Genomic DNA, 19,574 nt, shown 5'->3' with positions numbered 1-19,574 from the left:
ATCCTGTTTTGACCAATTCTGAGCAGTTTTTCTTGGAGAACTTCTGGGAGAAGCTGTAATCTGTTGACCTTGTTCCTTTAGGGGTTAGAACAACACTTTTAGGGACTTAGGAGCCCTTGATTTATGGACATTTCATGCTTGGGGTTGTAGGGCCCAAAAATGTCTATAACAGTTGCCCCCTAAAGCATGAGGTCGTTAATCTTTTGATGTCGGGTGAAATGCTTTATTATGAGGATCCGAAGTTCTTTCAATGTTGGGAGGAGACCTGTAATAATATACAATACAATACATTATCTTCATAATATTTTCATGATCTAGCTGAGGCAGGCATTCCCATGCTCAGCTTTATAAATTCTCTTTCATGTACATAGGATAGACAATCGTCTGAGTGTAGACTGATGATTCTGATAGAGCCATCATCCTTTTGATTGGATGATTATCTGTGCAGCAATGATGTACATTTGATGTCTTTATTTCCCTGAATATATATCATAGCCCGGATGGATGAAACTAGATCTGGGGTCTTCAATCTCGTTCGATCTTCACTCGAAGTACAAGTTGATCCATGTGAGAAATGTTCCGAAGTCGAACATGGAAAGACATCGCTTGATTACCAACCAATGATGTAAACTGTTAACAAGCACGAGAGGAATCACCGATAATGATAATGACCCTCAAGGTACTACAGTACAATTCACGTGGTGTGAATAAAGGACTTGGCGTCGAACACCACACAAAATCTTTCAGTCGAAGGCCATTGATGTAAACCTGTCGTCGGAAGTGAGAAACTTGCCATTGAGGCATGCAAGCTTCAAAGTACTGAATGGGGTGTTCCTAGATCAACTTCTTGGATAATGAGATGATGTCGACAAGAAGTGATCTGTCACAGGAGGGCCTTAATGAATCCCACATCAATGACACGGAACGGAGCAAATGATTTTAATGGAGGTGAAAACGATCTGGTGATATAAGGTTCAGGGTGGCGGTCATGAAAGAATGTAGTATAAATGTATGGTAGTGGGTGATACATAGGTGAACTCTCTGAATGACTTCTCTTGAACATATCGGCGACACTGATGTGATGGATTGGTAGCATTAACCCCAAATGTGGATGGTATGATGGGACCATGGTGATGCGACCGGTGAATGAAACAACCCAACCCGACTCGCACATGGAGTGGAAGTGTCATGTTCAAGAGCGACTTGCTACCAACAAAGTTTCTTCAAGTTTTCTTCCCAATTTTCCCCAGTCATTGTTGACCAGTACCTCTTTATTTTTGTCAAGCTTGAGGAGGATAATATATGCTTGTTCTATAATTTTCCCTTCGGGCAAACCCATCGCTATGTTTTAACGAGTCTAGTGATAGTGAAACTCGTTCTCGTCTATAGACAAGTTTGTCGCTATTAATCTTTTTAACGAGTTTAACGACAAAGATAACTCGGTCCTTTTCAATTTTAGAGAGTCTGAAAAGGAACGTAAAGGTAACTCCAAAATTCCTTTTTCGTCATCTAATCCCTTAAGTCCAAAAAAGTATAAAACAATACAGAAGGGATGAATTTTCGATACTTTTAACGAGCCGAACAAAACAAGCGCTCGATCTTTTTGTGTAATAATCCCTCAGGTCCAAAAAGATTAAAATCTAGAGGAGGGATAGCACTTCCTGTCCCTTTAACGAGCTGGAGAGGCCAATGGCTCGGCAATCTTTTCATATTTTATGAGTCAGTTGAAAAGAGCTTAAAGGAGACTCGTCATTTGAGGAACGAGTGATAAAATGGGTAGCAGCTGATTCCAAGTAAGGTTTGGAATTCTCCAATCACGGCAGTGTCACAAGGATGGCTAGTGAGATCACTCTTCGCAGCTGTTCCTCAAAATGGGTAAACAATCAAATGGGGGTGAATGATCGGCCAATGAAAAAGTGGAGGTGACGGTGCAAACACAACCAAGGATTTAATGGCTGAAGTACTACATTCACGATGGTTATTTACCGGGGGAATAGTTCATTTTTTAACGAGCTTAAACGCGGGGGGAAACATTTGCTCATGGCTTATGTTTATTTTTTAACGAGCTTGAACCTTGCGGTAACATTGCTCGATTAATCCAGTCGTGTGATAATAATGTCTCATATAAAAACGACAACTTTTAGAGTTTTGCCCCACATCCTTTCTTTATGCAAGTTAGAAGATGACCAATCCTATGAGTTTAAAGGGTTAGAGGTCCTACAAATTTAAAAAAATAAATAGTCGCTCTTCGCTTGCATGCCAAAAGTCTTGCATGCCCCCAGGTATAAAACAGAGTTTCAAGGTTACCCCTTCTTTAGTCCATTAAAACATTTGTTTTACCGAGAGAGGCCTACCTCTTACAGGTTACCAAAGATTGTTCCATTTACAGTGCAAACAAAACACTTCTTCGGCGATGTCTACCGAAATAGACAAAGGTGAGTGAAGGAGGCTACTCCACTCACATAATTTTGACAAGAGAATCTTGTTCTAGAATAACCCCCTCTTCCAATCACGGACGTGGGTATAGACTAGTCATATTCTCTCGCGGAAACCTACCCTATACCCGAAGTTTTCCTGTCGAAGCAGACCAGGGTGCATGCCCCCTGGGCTTCAGTCATGTCCCCCCGAATCACTCGCGCTCATCGAGTGGACGGACTGGAGATTGAGACATTTCTTGCGTGAAAAGACCATTCAGGGATGGTATATGACTATTTGCTCTGTATGATCCGGGAAATGAAAGCTGGTCTATGAGCTTGACCACTCTTCCTTCATGCGGAAAACACATTACTCTAAAGAGTGAGGAGACAATTGCTCCCATGCAATAAATATAGTCTCATCCAAGGAGTAGATTGTAATCCAGGGGTCCTTGGACTACCATTACGTTCATGTGAATGGTTTTCCCTCTCAATGTTATGGACACATCGGGAAGGATCCCTAATGGTCGACTGGTTCCTTTATCAAAACCTGTTAGATTTCTCATCTCAGGCAAAAGCGATGGCGAACCAAGCGCTTTCCAAGCAGTTGAGGAAAGGATACTCACAGAAGCCCCCTCATCTATGATGGTACCAGCCATAACCATTCTATATATTTGAACAATGATTCGGAATGGTACACTAGCTGGTAAACGAGGTCTGCCTAGTTGATTCTAGTCGAAGGAGACAACTAGGTTGCTTGGAGGTGGGACCGAATAGATGGCCGAGTACGACTCTGACGAACTTCCTTCCTGTGGTAAAGGAACGGGTAAATTGCCCCCACGTTCGTTGGAGTCTGTGCTTATGAAAAGAATTGGGACAGTGTCATCCTTGTTCTCTTCAGTGACTGTATCATCTGAAGATGGAACCTCTGAAGGCAAGACCGGGTCAACTGCCACCTTGACCTTTTGACTTTCATCTGGTATGGGTTCAGATGGTTTATCTTCAATGGTAGATGCTTCGGCCGACCACCTGAGCGGGCCAGCCGGATTTTCAACTAGTGACAGACTCGGTAAGAGTTTTTTATATCCAGGAGGAAGTTGTAACGGTGAAACCGGGCGATCGTCCAAAACTCTTTTAGCTTCGTCTAAGAAGGGACAATGGTGGACGGCATGATCACCTTTGCATAGTTTACAAGGAAATCTATATTTTCCTTTTTGTCCTAGGGCTTCACTTTCACTAGTTGACGGTGTGTTTTCAACATGAGCATCAGAGGTTGACGACACTGGGTTATGCAAACAAGGAGACCAGTCCCTTAAGATCTTAGGGATGCAAGGACAATCTCTGTGATAGTGGTCTCCTTTGCAAATGACACATGGCGATTTAGGCCTGGTCGGTGCAGTGTGTGGATTTTCGCTAGACGACACTCGTTTGCCCCCAGTCGCTTTTGGCTCCTTCTTCTTCTTCTCTTTCTTCTTCTTTTACTTCTTCTCCTTAGGTACTTGACTTTTGGCTTTACCAGCCCCATCAAGAGAAGAGGAAGGAGGAGAGGAAGAATTAGAGGAAGTAGAAGGTTGGTGGGTAACTCTGGACTCGTCTAGTTGCTAGTTTGATTGTTTAGGAATTGTGGTGTTCTGAACGACAGAGGTTGAGAAGAGCCATACAGGCAAACCAATTGTCAGTCCTGGAAGTGACAATGTGGCCATATGGGGTGCACCAACATCTCCCGAAGAGGAGAAGGGACTAGGATTTCCTCCAAGGGGAATTCATTGGTTGGTGGATTCCATTTTCTCAACCCAAGATCAACGTAGGAAAGGGTAATGAATATTCCGTTTAAAATAAATTTTAGATGCTTTGACACAACTTGTTTTTTAGTTTTTAAGAGTCGAGAAAAAACAAAAGATGACTCTAGTCTCCTTCGATTTTTAATGAGCCTGAAGTGACAAGTGATCAGATGGACCTTTTCCGTTAAGGAGTCTGAAAAGGAACGAAAGGGACTGCTCTGGAAATCTAGGTAGAGGGATTACCAAACCAATCGCAAAACTGCAGAATACTTTTTACGGTACGACAGTCAATCTTCCTGAATGCTGTGTTCAGTGCATTGCGATCGATAGGGCGGCAGACATGGCTTCCTATGGATAAAGGATTAAGCCTATTGGGGTCTCCCAAAATATACTCGACGGTACGTGGGAGCACAAGTCTGTACTGGCACTTATCGTCTCAAAGTGGAGGAATCACCCAACCATCAATGAGGACAACAGTTACCAGGCTTTATGACGCTAGAATACATCTCTAGCCTAGACTTCTAAATGTTGTGCGTTAAGTTCCAAAGCATTGTTAGATTCATTGAATTTATTTTAAGTTGATCTTGTTTATGAAGTTTGCCTTTCAGGTTCACCACGAGATGTAGATATAATTCCTAAAATGCAATCTAAGATGATAAACAAACTTTTTATCTTCTTTGTGCAATGAAAATCCTAGCTACTAGGGAAAAGAAAGACAAAATCTTTTCACAAAGAGCAAAGAGCACACTCTAAATGCACTTTCCTAAATCAAGCCAATCAGACTGTCTATATGCAAATGCACATGCATGCATTTGTTTTCGACTTTCTTAGTATATGAATGCTAACAAGAAAGTTGATGCACAAATCTGAATTTCTTTTCAAGCGACAAATATCAACAAGTTTCTTTTCGAAATCAAAAAATGGAGACGATCACAACACTTTACGATTTTGAACTGAATACTTGTTCTCGACACTAGAAAATTACAAATTCAGACCAAAAGCAATAGTAACAGGATAATCGACCATCAACAGCAATCAAACTCTTTCCTACGATTGAAATCGACACTTGCGACAGTTTCAAATCACAGGACGATAGTACGATTATGCTACTTTTGTAAAGGAGAACTGTAAATGACTCAACAAACACACAAAAACATCTGCAGTTCTTTTGTACAAATAAGGCGGAATAACAGCAAGGAAAAAGGGTTTCAAAGAGACATATATTGATCATAGGCAGCAAAATTTAGGAATAGAACTGGAAAGAATGAATCACAGAAGCCACAAATGCACAGAGCTAGTCTGATCAGCGCACCTATAACACAGAGAATCTAAAATGCAGTGCAGCTTGTCCACTCGGGAAGTGCACTGAAATTTAGAATCTCTGAATAGTACCTGCGCTAGTCCAGAAACAAGACTCTGTCTAGGTTCCGGGTCAGAGTTTGCAGTTCAGTTCTTGGGTTTTGGCCGAGCAAAAAGCAATCAGTAATACAAAAATCAGGGGTAGATCTATGGAGGATCTAAGAGCTATCACAAGGGCAATCAGATAGTTTGTGAATCAGTTGTTTAAATCATAAACAGATCCAGTAGATGGATTGAAGTAGCAGTTATCTACTTTGCATTTGTTATGGCAAATGCAGTTCGAATGCTACTTGTAAGTTTATGAAATAGACAACAAAGAATGATAAACAAAGAAACTAATTAGCTCCCCAGTGGAGTCGCCATTTTGTTACAGGGAAAAGTGTCTATATAGAATTGCTCTATCCCACTAAGGTGTGACAGTTGCCTTAGAAACAAATAGAGAAAAGCTACTTTCATTTTTCCTTTATGAATTATAGATAGAGAGGAACAGAAAGACCAACCTCTGTCTTGCTCTAATCTCCTGATTTGATCCCTCTCTTCTTTGATAGTCCTCAGCTACTTGCTCCCTTGCACGCCCAACTTCACAAAGTACTTGTAAGATCATAGAAGCATAGCACTATACAAAGACATGGATCTATAATCATTAACAATATAGGATCAGATGTAAATTGACCATACAAATGTAGCAAGCATCAATGATCCAAAAGTATGGAGGAAAACTCGAATAGCTTTTATTGATAAACAAGAAAAGAGCCAAGAGGAGTTACAACCAGTTGTTCTGACCCAGCATCAACCTCTCAGCAAAGAAGCCCCTCTTCACCTCAAACAAAAATTAGATCACCCAACAATCTGATGTTTGTCTCAAGAAACCAACAACAATTCCTTACAATATGCAAAATTCCAGCCTCTGGATCTTTGGGATGAGGGATCCATATGTAGATATCTGTAAGGGGGATGAGTCAGCTTATGATTTGATTAGTGTCCTCCCTCTGATAGTTCTTGCTTCCACTTGGAGATTGATGGTCTCTTACTCATCCTTGGTCGAATTCAGTGAGGCAAGTGTCACATGAGAAGATTCTGGAAGCTTCCATTGCCTCTCCACCTCGCGGAATGACACTGCCATTTGTCATTTCTCGCCCATCGCACCCTACAGAAGGGATTTTTGAAATGCAACACACCCCCACAGTGTATTTAGGTGAGATGCAACGCACTTAGTCAGTGGAGCAGCTGAAATGATCTTGTTTTGACCAATTCTGAGCAGTTTTTCATGGAGAACTTCTGGGAGAAACTGTAATCTGTTGACCTTGTTCCTTTAGGGGTTAGAACAACACTTTTAGGGACTTAGGAGCCCTTGATTTATGGACATTTCATGCTTGGGGTTGTAGGGCCCAAAAATGTCTATAACAAGGTGTTACATTGATCATCCTCATTAATCATCAATAAAGAATAACACTTTCCCTTTGGCTTCATTGTAAAAGACAGCAATCTTTGTTTTGATTTCCATGAAGAAAATTTACTCCCTATCACCATTGAAATTTCTATCACTTCTCTCCTCAAACAAATCACTAGCCCATTTTGAGTAGAGGCACATCTTTTTCTTATAACATTTCTTCTTTTTTTCATGTTTTCTTGTTTTTATTTCTTTTTTTGTTGATGGTATTATGCATCATCACCATTTTTATCCTCTACATATGGACACGTCATAGCAAGATGTCCTACTTTCCTATAATTAAAGAATTTAAAGGGAATCATACCATTGTATTCATTTGGGAAATTTTAGAGGTAAAAAATGGGCCTGAAAATAGAAAAGGTATGAACGAAATTAAATTTTAAAGAACCAAGAGGATTCAAAATGATAACGAAATCCCTAGGGGTAATATTTTTGAGGGGAAAGAGGAAAACTAGTTTTTTAAATTGAATTTTCAGCTTATCTACTTATATATTTACTCAAATTTCAAGTGTAAACACTCGTTAGATGCATAATTAAATTCCATATCGAAAAAGTACCCACTTTGTGTACCTCTGAGTACACCCACATTGAAAAAATTGAAAATACATGAAAAAGTGTGTTCAAATAAAAACATGTTGAACACATTTTTCTCATGTATTTTCAATTTTATTTGATGTGGATATACTTAGAAGTATGCAGAGTGGGTACTTGTTGGATAAAAATTTTGTGTCTACACTTGAAATTTGATTATACCTATAAGGAAATAAGTTGAAAATATAATAAAAAAATAGTTTCCTTTCATTATTTTTTTAAATTCATAACTATTACTTTATTATTTTCCTTAGGAGACCCATTTTAGACCTCAAAATTCCCCTAATTTTCCATATCCCTTTCTTATTTTTGTCATAAAATGTGTTTCTTCTCTGTTTGGTTCACTATTCGAGCTATCACTTGATTCATGCTCAATGTTCTTCATCTTATTTAAATCTTTGAAGGATTATTCATACTTTTATGGCATTTTTATGTCAGTATTGATTTTTTATGTCATGCGAATCCCATGAAATTCATACATTATCAATTTAGAACGTTCACTTTTTCAAAAGTCGAAAATTTGGCATTAAATATTAATGGTAATAACCTTAATACCTTTTAAACAATCATTAATTCTTCAATCTCTTCACCAAGTCGTCTCATAGTGTTGAAAATTTTGTCCACATGAAGGGAATAAGCTACAACATTTTATTCATATTTCATTTTCAAAATATCGAACTTCCTTCTATGGGATTGGATATTTTTCCCAATTAACCTTCTCATCACCTGTATAGATATTTTGAAGTTTTTCCTATATTTTCTTTTCCAATTAACTATGTATCCCTTAGCAAATTATGATTCTGATAAAACACATAATATAAATTTCATTCCTTAGCGTTGTTGGCGGGAAAAACTTCCCTAAGGTAAGGGTTGAAAACCTCAATAGATCGTAGACATACCATCAACAAGAAGCATGCATTCAAGCAAGAAAACTATGTAAACTATTAAATTTGGGTTCGGGAGGAGTACCCATAGGTCCTACATTTGATGTCGATCACATAGGGTCCAAACCCTCTCCTTCTTCCAAAGTGATCAGACCTGCAACATAGTTTATAGAATCATATACATAGCAAGTAGTTCAAAGCATGTGCATAATAAACATGTTAGATCATCAAGCATAAACATATAACCATGATATATTAGACATGAATCATAAAAAACATGAGATCATAACATATTAGGGACAATACATAGCTTCTTTATTGATATCAACAGATAATAGTGGAAGAATACAACCTGCTTTGAGCACGATACCAATGAAACCTTCCTCTAGATCTATCTAGCCAAAGCCTCAAAGATCACCTCTCAAGCATGTGCAAAAGGATGTGATATAATGGAAGATGAACATCTTTGAAAGGAAACAAGGGTTTCCTATGACTGGGAGTGTAGGAGGCACAAGGAAAATCAGACTTGATGTGCAGAAAAATATGACTACAATGTCGATATCCTATCTCCTTCTATGATTTAGGCCTTCCCATGAGGTGTATAAATACCACTAGAAATCAGTTTATTTGGTTAGGCCAGAGGCTCCTACAGGTGGGCTTTTGGTGAAACCCATAAACCTCACTGGAGAAATAGGAAATATTTTACTTTTTCATATTTTAAATTATGTATGCGAGCTCTGTATAGTGGTACCCACATGTGTGTGCTTTTTAAAGGGCAGAGTCGCGTAAAAAATGGAAAATATTATTTTTTAACAAATGATCCAGTCTGAATGGGAAAGGGCTGCCCAAGGCCATATCAGAGCATTAGAACTACAAGAGTGTTGAATGATGTTATAATAGTGTTATCATTCTGTCCATATTTATCCATTGGTGGATTTGATGTAGTGCTATAACCAATCAGAATAGATTGCCAAATGTCAAAGCCAAGATCCATTAGATAAGTCCACATTCTTATATGCCAGAAAGCATAGCTTTCCATTAAAAAATGGAGGTTGGTTTATGGATAAACCTTCCTGACTAGCCACATGTGCTTCTAAGATATACCTTCTAGTAATTGGATTATTTATGAAGTAACCTAGTTTTGTACCAACTGTTGAACACAAAGTTATATTGAAATAGGGATTTCAACTAGTATAAGTCAATTTTTACTATTTTAAACATTCATGAACGGTAATAAAACAATCACAAATGAGATCTATCAACTATAAATCATGGAACACAATATTTACATGCAAACCCTTTTGGGAGAAAACCACAAAACATTTTTTTATAATTCTTTAGAGGAACCAACCTACTATTACAGATATTTTTAGGCACAAACATAATAAAGACACTAGTCCTCACTAGTACAAAATTTAGTAGGCGCCAACCTAATATTCCATATCTTCATAGGCACTAATCTATTGGAGACAATAGGCCCCACTATTAAGCACGCACTTAGCAAGAGACAAAAATCTATTTCTTCATGTCACACCAAACTACATATAGCTTTTCCCAAAATGATCTTCTCACTATAAAACTAGATCTAGTTTCTACTTCATTAGATCTTCTCATTGATGTGTTAAATGCAATCTATGGTAACTTTCCTAAAAATTGCTAATTTTTGGCCTCTTCCTAAGAGAAAACTTGTGTAGCATGCCATGAGTTCAATTATTAATATATGATTTTGAAAATTTTACTTGAGTCACTTTGGTATGTCTCCTAAAAATTTTGAAAATTGCTTAGTCTGAAATTTCCTAGAAAGAGAATTATTGGGAAAATTCAATGATCACTATTCTGAAACTGGTTTTAGGACCATTCACATACCTAATTTCCACAAGGTACATCTCTAAAATTATGGTGAACTAGAATATGAAATTTTTACTAGATATATCCTAATCTATTTTCTCAATATTCTCAAAATTTCATGGTCTTATTATTAACAAAAAATTATTTATAGAAGAAGTTCCAAGTTCACTTGTTTGAAATTGATTTTCAGACCACTCGTAAACCCTAACTTCCAAAGGATGTGTTTCCAAAATTATAGAAAGATATCAACTAAATTTTTTCCAAACATAGTTTGCAATGTCTCCTCAATCTTCTCCAAATTCAATGGTTTGAAATGTCCTAAAAGAGGAATTATAGTGAAGCTCCCAAAATGACTTGTTTGAACCAGCTTTCAGGACCAATCACAAAACTTAACTTCGAAAACATGTACCTCTAAAAGTATGGTGAACCATAATATACAAATTTAACCAAATTTCCCCCTTGATATCTTCTTAATATTATCAAAAGTTTACTATTTGATGTATCGTTGAAAAACGCTATAGAAAAAATGGCAAGATGAATAGTTCACTCCACAAGTTTATGCCATTTTAAATACACACACTTTCCTTCTAAACTTTATCCTTTTAAGCATTATCACAGAACTTCATGAAAAGACATGTTAATCCAAAAAGGCATATCAATTCATTAATCAAATAATTAATTCCCATTTTATTTCACTTTTCTAAATTCCATGGGAAAATAATATGGTCTTCCTAAACCATTGGTTTGAACCCACCATTTCTCATTCTATTTTGACTTCACCCTTTTTAACTATCCCTTCCCTTTTTGGTATCTCCTTCATACATTAAGGAGAATAAAATATAAGACAAGTGAGCTAAATAACATCTCTTTCATTCAAGTTTATCAATATTGAACAAGATGTAAAAGTGTAGTTAATAGGGTGCCTTTTTCATAGAGTTTTATAAGCACAAAAATGGATGTAAGTATGCTCAATATAATTCTCATAGTTGAATGAGAATTACAAATGAAGAGTGAGCTCACTATATTTAATTTTTTAACAAGTATGAAAGGAATAAAAGGGAATCTCATCCTAGAGAAATGAGTGGAAAAATTGTATTCATCTAGTTTGATTCTCATGGAACTGACCTAAGTAGGATGTATCAAAGAGGTTTACAAGGTGGAAGCACCAATCACAATAACATCTAAAGGCGTGTTAAGAAAATAGAAGAAAAGGCAATGCTAATAAGAAGAGTTCAAGTGTGTCTGCAATGACGATAAGGAATTCATATAAGAACGTTGCATTAGAAATTGAGATATTGACAATGAGATGCATATGTGATCGCCCTCAGTATTACAACAACAATGCTAAAACTCCCAAGGGTCTTAGCTTTAATTTTCAACCCGGAGCTTGTATAAATGTAAGAGGATTTATGACTATGTTTGTAGTAATCACTCTCCTTTTCTCTTGTTGAATTTTATAGGGGTGAAAGTAATGAGATGAGACCTAGTTACATAGAGACCATTGTAATTTTTCTATGCTAGGAAAGATCTAAAACTGCAAGAAATGAAAGACAATAAGAAAACCTATTCTAATTGAAATGAAAGGAGGAAAAATATATTAAATATTAATTAATGGAAAACATATCTATGTTGCTATGAAAAGAAATAAAACTCATAACTAAAAGAAATCTTAAAAATAACAAATATTAATTATGTAGGAAAAGGGCAATTTCTACAACAAACTAGGTCAAAGAATCTACTTGGTCTATTTACTTATAAATTCCATCTTCAAGGTTTTAGGGATGTTATAACACATCAAAGAAGTTGAATCATTATTTGGATGCAAGTTTGGATGAGTTTTAGAAGAAAAACACAAAAATGGTACAAGAGTCTATGTTTTGCCACAAGAGACAGTCCAACGAGTAATAAAATGTACTAAGGAGGAGGGTAGAAGGTAAAAGGAGGCTAATTTGAGGCTAAGAAATGATAAATAACTCATTTCCACATCATCATATGATTTGTATAAGGGTTTTTTAAACAAAATGTGTGGTTATAAAGTCTCTCATAGATGGAAAAGTAGGGGACTATGCAATCACATTACAACAACAATGACGAACAAAAAATAAATATAAAAAACCAAAGTAAAATATGATCCATAAATAGGTTTGTACTAAAAAATATAATAACTACTAATGCTATCATGTAGTGCTCAAATGTTGTGCAAGAAAAGACTGTTCAAAAACAAGCTAATTTACCCTGCATAAAAACAATACTCATAAATAAATTGTAGAAATGAACAAGCACATAAAGAATAATAATACAAAAGGGGCCATGAGAACCTATGGTGGTACATAACCAAATGAAACTCATATACCTAAAGGATAAATAGATTAAGAATTGAAACCAAAACTTCCTTTCATTAATGTAAGAATTGATGATACATAGTGAAAAGTTGCAAAACTTGGAAACTAGACTTTCTACACTTCTATCCTTTTACTTCAACTCATCTCTTGCTTACTAATGGGATACTTGAGCCGTTTAATTATAGAAAATGAATGAGGGGAAGAATATTTGAAAATAGAACTACTTTCCCTCCAAAACTCCTAGAAAACAAGATTCTGCTCCTTGGGTGACCTCACAGCTACAAGGGGGAGAATTTATTGCTCCAAGCCAACTAAGTTTGAACCTTCTATAGAAAGGGATAGGTCCCATGAATCTCTCTGAATGGATATCCTTGTAATATATGAAAAATATTTCAATATCATGCACAATAATCACATTAGACAGATAAAGCATGATAAATCTCTTTAACCTCCCTAAGAACTCATTTAAACTAAGAAAACAGTATTAAGTGAAAAAAGGAAGGTCTAATACAACCATTTTGTGCATAGGAGAGGTTAGATGGGACCTATGTTTTACCTAATTAGGAGGCCCAACATACCCCCCTATTAAAATTGTTTCTCACCGTTGAGCAACCTGTTTTTCCTCTTTCCTCTTTTTTTCCTCATTTAGTTCCTTAATGACCTGTTTAATATTCCATGTTGTGTTGGAGATGGTTATGCTTGCTGAATAGAAACCTTGCACTTTATTCAATTCCATACAACTTCCTTGACTCTTCTTCTTGACTTTGACGCTCCTGAATTCCTAGAAACAAATTTGGATTGAATCTAAGTCCAATCCATTGGACTTCAAGCTTTTGAATGATCCTCTTATACAAGGGTGATTTAGAAAGTGGAACTTGCAGCCTATCAAGGGAATGGTATTTTTTGGTATTCATGTTGTTGGGTAGTGCTTTCCATCTCCTTTGGCAAGCCTACAATCTCTCTTTCTCTAATAATCTGAAAGTATCCTCAATGTGGAGGATGGAGTTCACTTGCCTCTATTTGTAGTCTTCAACCATATTAGGATCCTCTACTATTGTAATTGAGAAATTCGTCCTTCTGAATGTACTTTCAACCTCATTTCCTTGGGAGGCATTTTTTATTTTGATTCTTTCACTTCTGGTGCATTTGTCTTCTACCCATTCACATCCTAAATATCTTCTTTTTCCTGGGTAGGGGTCTCTTTAATAATGATATAAGTCGGAGAATGTGGTCAAGGATTTCCATTGTATCATATTTTTGTACTTTTTCTCTTCCTAGTATAAGTAGAATGTTAGGGATATCTACTTATCGTTGGTTTTATGGGGGTTGTATGTGTTGATGTGGTAGATGTAATTTATTTTTCTTCTTCTACCAATTTTTCTTCTCCTTCTTTCTATGCTACAACAATTTTTTCTACCTCTTTCTTCCTCTTTTTGGTTCACCTCTTTTGTGGTTTCTCAATCTCTTCCAACATCTCTATTCTTTCTTATTAAGGGTTTTTCATTTATGTTTGAAGATTTGTCTGAGGGTTTGCAATTCCAGCATGGTGTTTTTCAAACCCTGTTTTTTCTAGCTCTAATTTAGCCAAATCTATCTCAGCCAACTCAGTCTAAGGGTTTGTCAATTTAGCCTTGGCCTCTAAGAAGGCATATCTATCCATGTGAACAAAGTCTACACAGGGAATAAGGCACTGAAGATGTTCCATTACATCCGTGAATATTAATCTGATTAGGCCATGAAGGTATAAAAAGTTTTGTTTTCCCTCCACTTTGGTCCTTATCTCTTTCAAGGATTGGAGGTGAAAAGGTCGGATTCTTATACTCTCATGAATAGATAGGTCATATTGGAATCCTAATTAATAAAGGATCCTAAATTGATAAGCATATACTATGCTAATATTCGTTCACAAGAAATATACTTGAGGATATTATATGCTATTTCATCACGGGTTGTGGTAGAATTTCCCTTCTGATCCCAATTTTTTTCTTCATCTGATTGCTCACCAGGGAGGGAAAATTCTCTTTTTTCATTAATGGATTCATGTCTCTCCTTTTTAATCCATTGAATTTCCTTTAAAAGGGTATTTATCATGTTGATTAAGTCTTTATAAATGTATATTATCAAACTTTTAACTGTGGTGACTACATCATGGCCCTTAGGGTGTTGTAGGTTTAAAGAAAAAGTTTGGGGAAATTTCATCATCATATCCTTTCAATTCCTAAGACACCTAGTCAATGATAGTTTTCTAAGATATCCATAAGCTCAGGATTTTGATGAATCTGAGTGGTATCTATGTGTTCTCTCTTGTTAAACCCCCCTCCCATTTTATGAAGGAGGGATAGAAGACAAGATGAGCATGTGAGTCTATTTGTATCTCTCATATTTAAATGGCTTCATCCCAAATCTCAATACCAATATTATTTGCAAATTCTTTGGATATTTCAATCCTCATGGAATTTGTAGATGATTTGTCACATTTAAAATTTGATGGAAAGGGTCAAAGAAACATTCTTTATTATGTAGTTGAATTTTTTCATTTTTTATTCTTAAGCAGAGTCTATTACGAGGATATCCTTTCTAGGTTGCTTACCCTCACATTGGAAGGTCGTGTCAAGCAGTGGTGTTACTCTTTACCAACTTCTTCTATTCACTCTTTTTAGCAATTCATTAAGGAGTTTCATGAAGATTTTGACTGGAATGAATACCAAGACATTTAGGATAGAATTAATTAACTTAAATGAAATAAGATGAATCTCTAGAAGATTTTTATGATATATTTCTTCATATTTGTTATGAATTTCCTAATGAAAATGTGGATTGGGAATACATGAATGAGAAATTTTGATATTTGGTTAGAATTTCAATGAAATATTTTCAATCAAATCTTCGAAATGGTTTTTCTCTAAGGGAAACTCGATCTTAGGAGGAATCTACAACTTCTATTGTTCCTTCTCCTCCTCCTTTCTCAGTACCCTATTGGGTTCCCCCCATTGAACCTATTTAAGTTGTAAGACATGAAATCCAAATTATTGAATTTGATACAACAATGGACCCCTCGATCCTTCCGAATAGAAATATTGTTTCTAATGATAATATTGAATATGATTTGAATGAGAGTATTGCATCTACAAGAGATATTGTTTAGCCACTACCTTCCTTTGACCCCATGTTTCTTGAATCATGTCATCATCATTCTTCTATCAATCAAAATAGTAGTCAGAAAGATGGAGGTTGTGTCTCTGAGGCTGAAGAGTCCATTGACCAGGAGATACATTTCCCTCCTCCTCTTTTTCAAGATGATGATTCTTCTTGTTTCATTGATGATCCATCTCCTAATATTGGTAACCAACCTATCGATCTCGGATCCTTTAATCATGTTGAATTCCTAGACTAAAATTATCTTAATGATCCTATGAAATTGTATGAGGATGATTGTCCAAGTTTGATGGATGATTCTTTCTTTTCACAAGAAGAATTCTATTTGAATAACTTCCAATTAGAATTGGATTTGATCATTGAAGAGTTTCTTACAAAAATATCTATCCCCATCGATCATACCTCATGCCAGCATATGTGTAATGAATCAGATAGTGTGTCAAAATTAGCCTTTAAACTAACACAATGAAATGAATGGTCAAGAAGGTGATATTATAATAATTGAGGATTCCAGTCAAAATCTTGAAAATTTGTTTGATGATGATCATGCATTCCATGAATATTTTGATTCAAACAACTCTTATTTAATTCATGATGATTTTATTAACAAAAAGGATGAAATTTGTTTCCTTTTAGATGTTGAACTCATGGTACTTGACCTTTCATCATTCGAAATTTTGAAGTCTTGTCTAGAAGCTAGGGAACTTCAATATACAATGATGGTTATGTTAGGTCCTTGCCACCTTGATGAAACTTTTGGACTTGTTAAAACTAAAATTTTCTTGCAATTTTTTTTTATCAACATTGTCTCATTGGATGTTGATTCACCCTTGGAAGATGTATGATATCTTTTCATTGATTTCTTCAATATTCAAGATAAAATTTGTGATCAGATATGTAAATCCCTGCTAATAGATTCCACTCCATGCAAATATTTTTTCTTGAATCCAGGAATAAATAATGTGTTGAATGCTTGTCAAATACTTCAATGTTGCACCCGTTCATCATCACCTATGATCAGGTTCAATCCACACACTAGAATTTATAATTTCCAATCTATATGACATATATGATTTGATCACCTGATATTTTATATGATGCATATATGTTCACTGATAATCTATCTTCACAAAGTTTTCAAGCTAGTTGTTTTTATGATCCCATTACAAATTTGTTAGAAGGATTCTATTTCCAAAGTTCAATGGCTCATAATAAGAACCTTCGTGTGTTTCAATGAAATTTGTATATATGTAGGCCTGAGAAGCGTTCCCAAGAGGTCTCTTTTCATAATCTATCTTACCATCACTGAATAGAGAAAGCATCTAATTTACTCTGCTTTACTTGCACTACACCCTTCATTTTGATATGTAGATGATTTGAATTTTTTTCTCTCTTGCTGTGCATCATGTTACCTTGGTCTTACCCGTAGATGTCTTTTAGTTCAAAGGTCGGGTGATCCATATATTTTAACTTCAAGGATGTATACAGAATAGAATATAAGATATCTTGTAGCCAAGTAACTTAAACACATGAAAAAGAAGTGGAAATAATAAAGAAACCATGAGATCAAAGGCACACAAACAATTTGATTATGGAGTTCACCCAGTGTGGGCTACATCTCTAGGCCCTACTCAATGTGGGGAGGCCTATTTCACTAAATGGCAACAAAAATGAATTACAATTAGCTTTACATATGTGACCCTTATACTTCCAATTTTTTTCATGGACGAAAAATGCAAATCTCAGACACAGAAACATACATCACCATTGGATTCATGGGGCAAAATTGTGGATTTCACCTAGTGTGGGCTACATCTCTAGGCCCTGCTCAATGTTGGGAGGGCTATTTCACTAAATGGCAAGAAAAACGAATTACAATCAACTTTACATATGCGACCCTTATACTTCCAATTTTTTTCATGGATGAAAAATGCAAAGCTCAGACACAGAAACATACATCACCATTGGATTCATAGCGCAAAATTGTGTCAAATGACTATAAAATTGACCAATTTATCACATTGACACTTTTGGACCACAAATGAATACTCTCAGCATAAAAGAGATACCCCTATCAGGGTTCCTACCTCTTTGACCACTCCCGGACCTTCGCTCCACTTTTTGCCAAGTTGAATGGAAAATTCTATGGTTTATATAATATTCGTGTGGAAAAATAAACAATTATTGAGCCATTGGCCCATTGGTGACAGTGGAGGGTTTTTTGGGGGTGAAACGAGTTCAATACCAGTCACACCCCTAATGTGGCTTAGAGTTTGTGTTAAGTATCCGACATGATTTTTTTTTCAAATATAATATGGGGCCACTAGTTATTAGGCCATCCCACTTAGGCCTGGTAGGTTCGACCCTTGCCAGCTCCCTTCAGTTTTGGTAACCATTACACAGTGGTCTCATTTGTTTGATGGGTTGGGTAGGTCCGCTAGTAGGTGGCCCGCCCACCACATTAATATAACATATACCTGTTTCCATATGCCTTACGATTAATACTTGCGGGTTTGGATTTTTTTTTATTTTAATGATAACCATTGCCATGGGTGGGGGGGGTGGCGATGGAGGTGGTGACCCTCCACCCAAAATTTAATATTTTTATTTTTATTTTTATAGTAACAATTGATACAATTTTGGATCTAGTTTTTAAGGGTCACTAGGATAATTAACGAGGTGAAAAATTCTCGCATTCTGGTCGTTGGATTCTATGCACCGAGACCTTTCCAAATTGTTCCCTCATTAGTGACTACCACTTGGTCTAGTTTAACCAGAACTTTGACTAGCTATATATTGAGCATATGAACTTGGATTTGAGTGTCGCTCGCACCATTGGAATCAGGGAGATGAGAAATATGATTTGGTCCTAGTTTCACTTCCATTTGATTACTTTGATTTTTGAGCTTTTTCAAGGCCACTTCTATTTCTCAAGCCACCTAGATCATTCCTCCCCATTGAGGAGCTTTTGGTCCTCCAAAAACATGAATACATCCTGCAATTTGCATGTGTCCTTGTCAAGCCATACTTTCAACATCTACATTCTAGGAAAATCTGGTACATTCTTCGCAATCACATACAAAATCACACATGACTCAAACAACCCCATACTTGCTAAGAGTTTATAACACACACTCTTTTGTCAAGTTTAGATCATAATAGAAACCAATAGTTGAGCTATCAACGAAAGGGGAAAACATCATCATTTCCTTAATAAGTGATAAAAAGCACATCATCACTTTTACAATTATTTGCAACACATGATTTACAAAATGTGGCCATGTAAACCTAGGATATCTAGTAAAACTATCTCTTACTCAATAAAGTAGACTACCAAGAATGAGGTAGATTCTCTTATTGAACATCTTCACTAGTTGGTTTCTTTAATGGTGCTCTCTAGGCATGGAGTATCTGAGATGTGACTCTCTGGTGTCCATCCTCATTGTAGTAACTACAATGATTCTTTATCCTCCAAACTTTCTAGATCATCTTGGAACGCTTATTCCTAGTGCACCTCTGATAAGTGGCCCCATAGAATCCTCAATGTCACTAGAATGTGTTGAAGTGTTCTCATCATCTATCGTTTCTTGGTCACTAGCTATCTTGGAGCATTCCCCAACTTCTTTTCTAACATATACAAGTTGTGCATAAGAAGAAAAATCCTCCACTTTGAATGGATTCACAATACCTTGGCCATTAATGTCGAGGCCCTTCCCTTGATACCCCATCTTCTTCAACAATTTTGATCC

This window comes from Pinus tabuliformis, chromosome X, assembly GCF_031772625.1.
Source record: "Pinus tabuliformis cultivar Carrire ecotype Pingquan chromosome X, CPIR1, whole genome shotgun sequence".
Lineage (NCBI taxonomy): Eukaryota > Viridiplantae > Streptophyta > Pinopsida > Pinales > Pinaceae > Pinus > Pinus tabuliformis.
Note: the sequence above shows the minus strand (reverse complement) of the source record.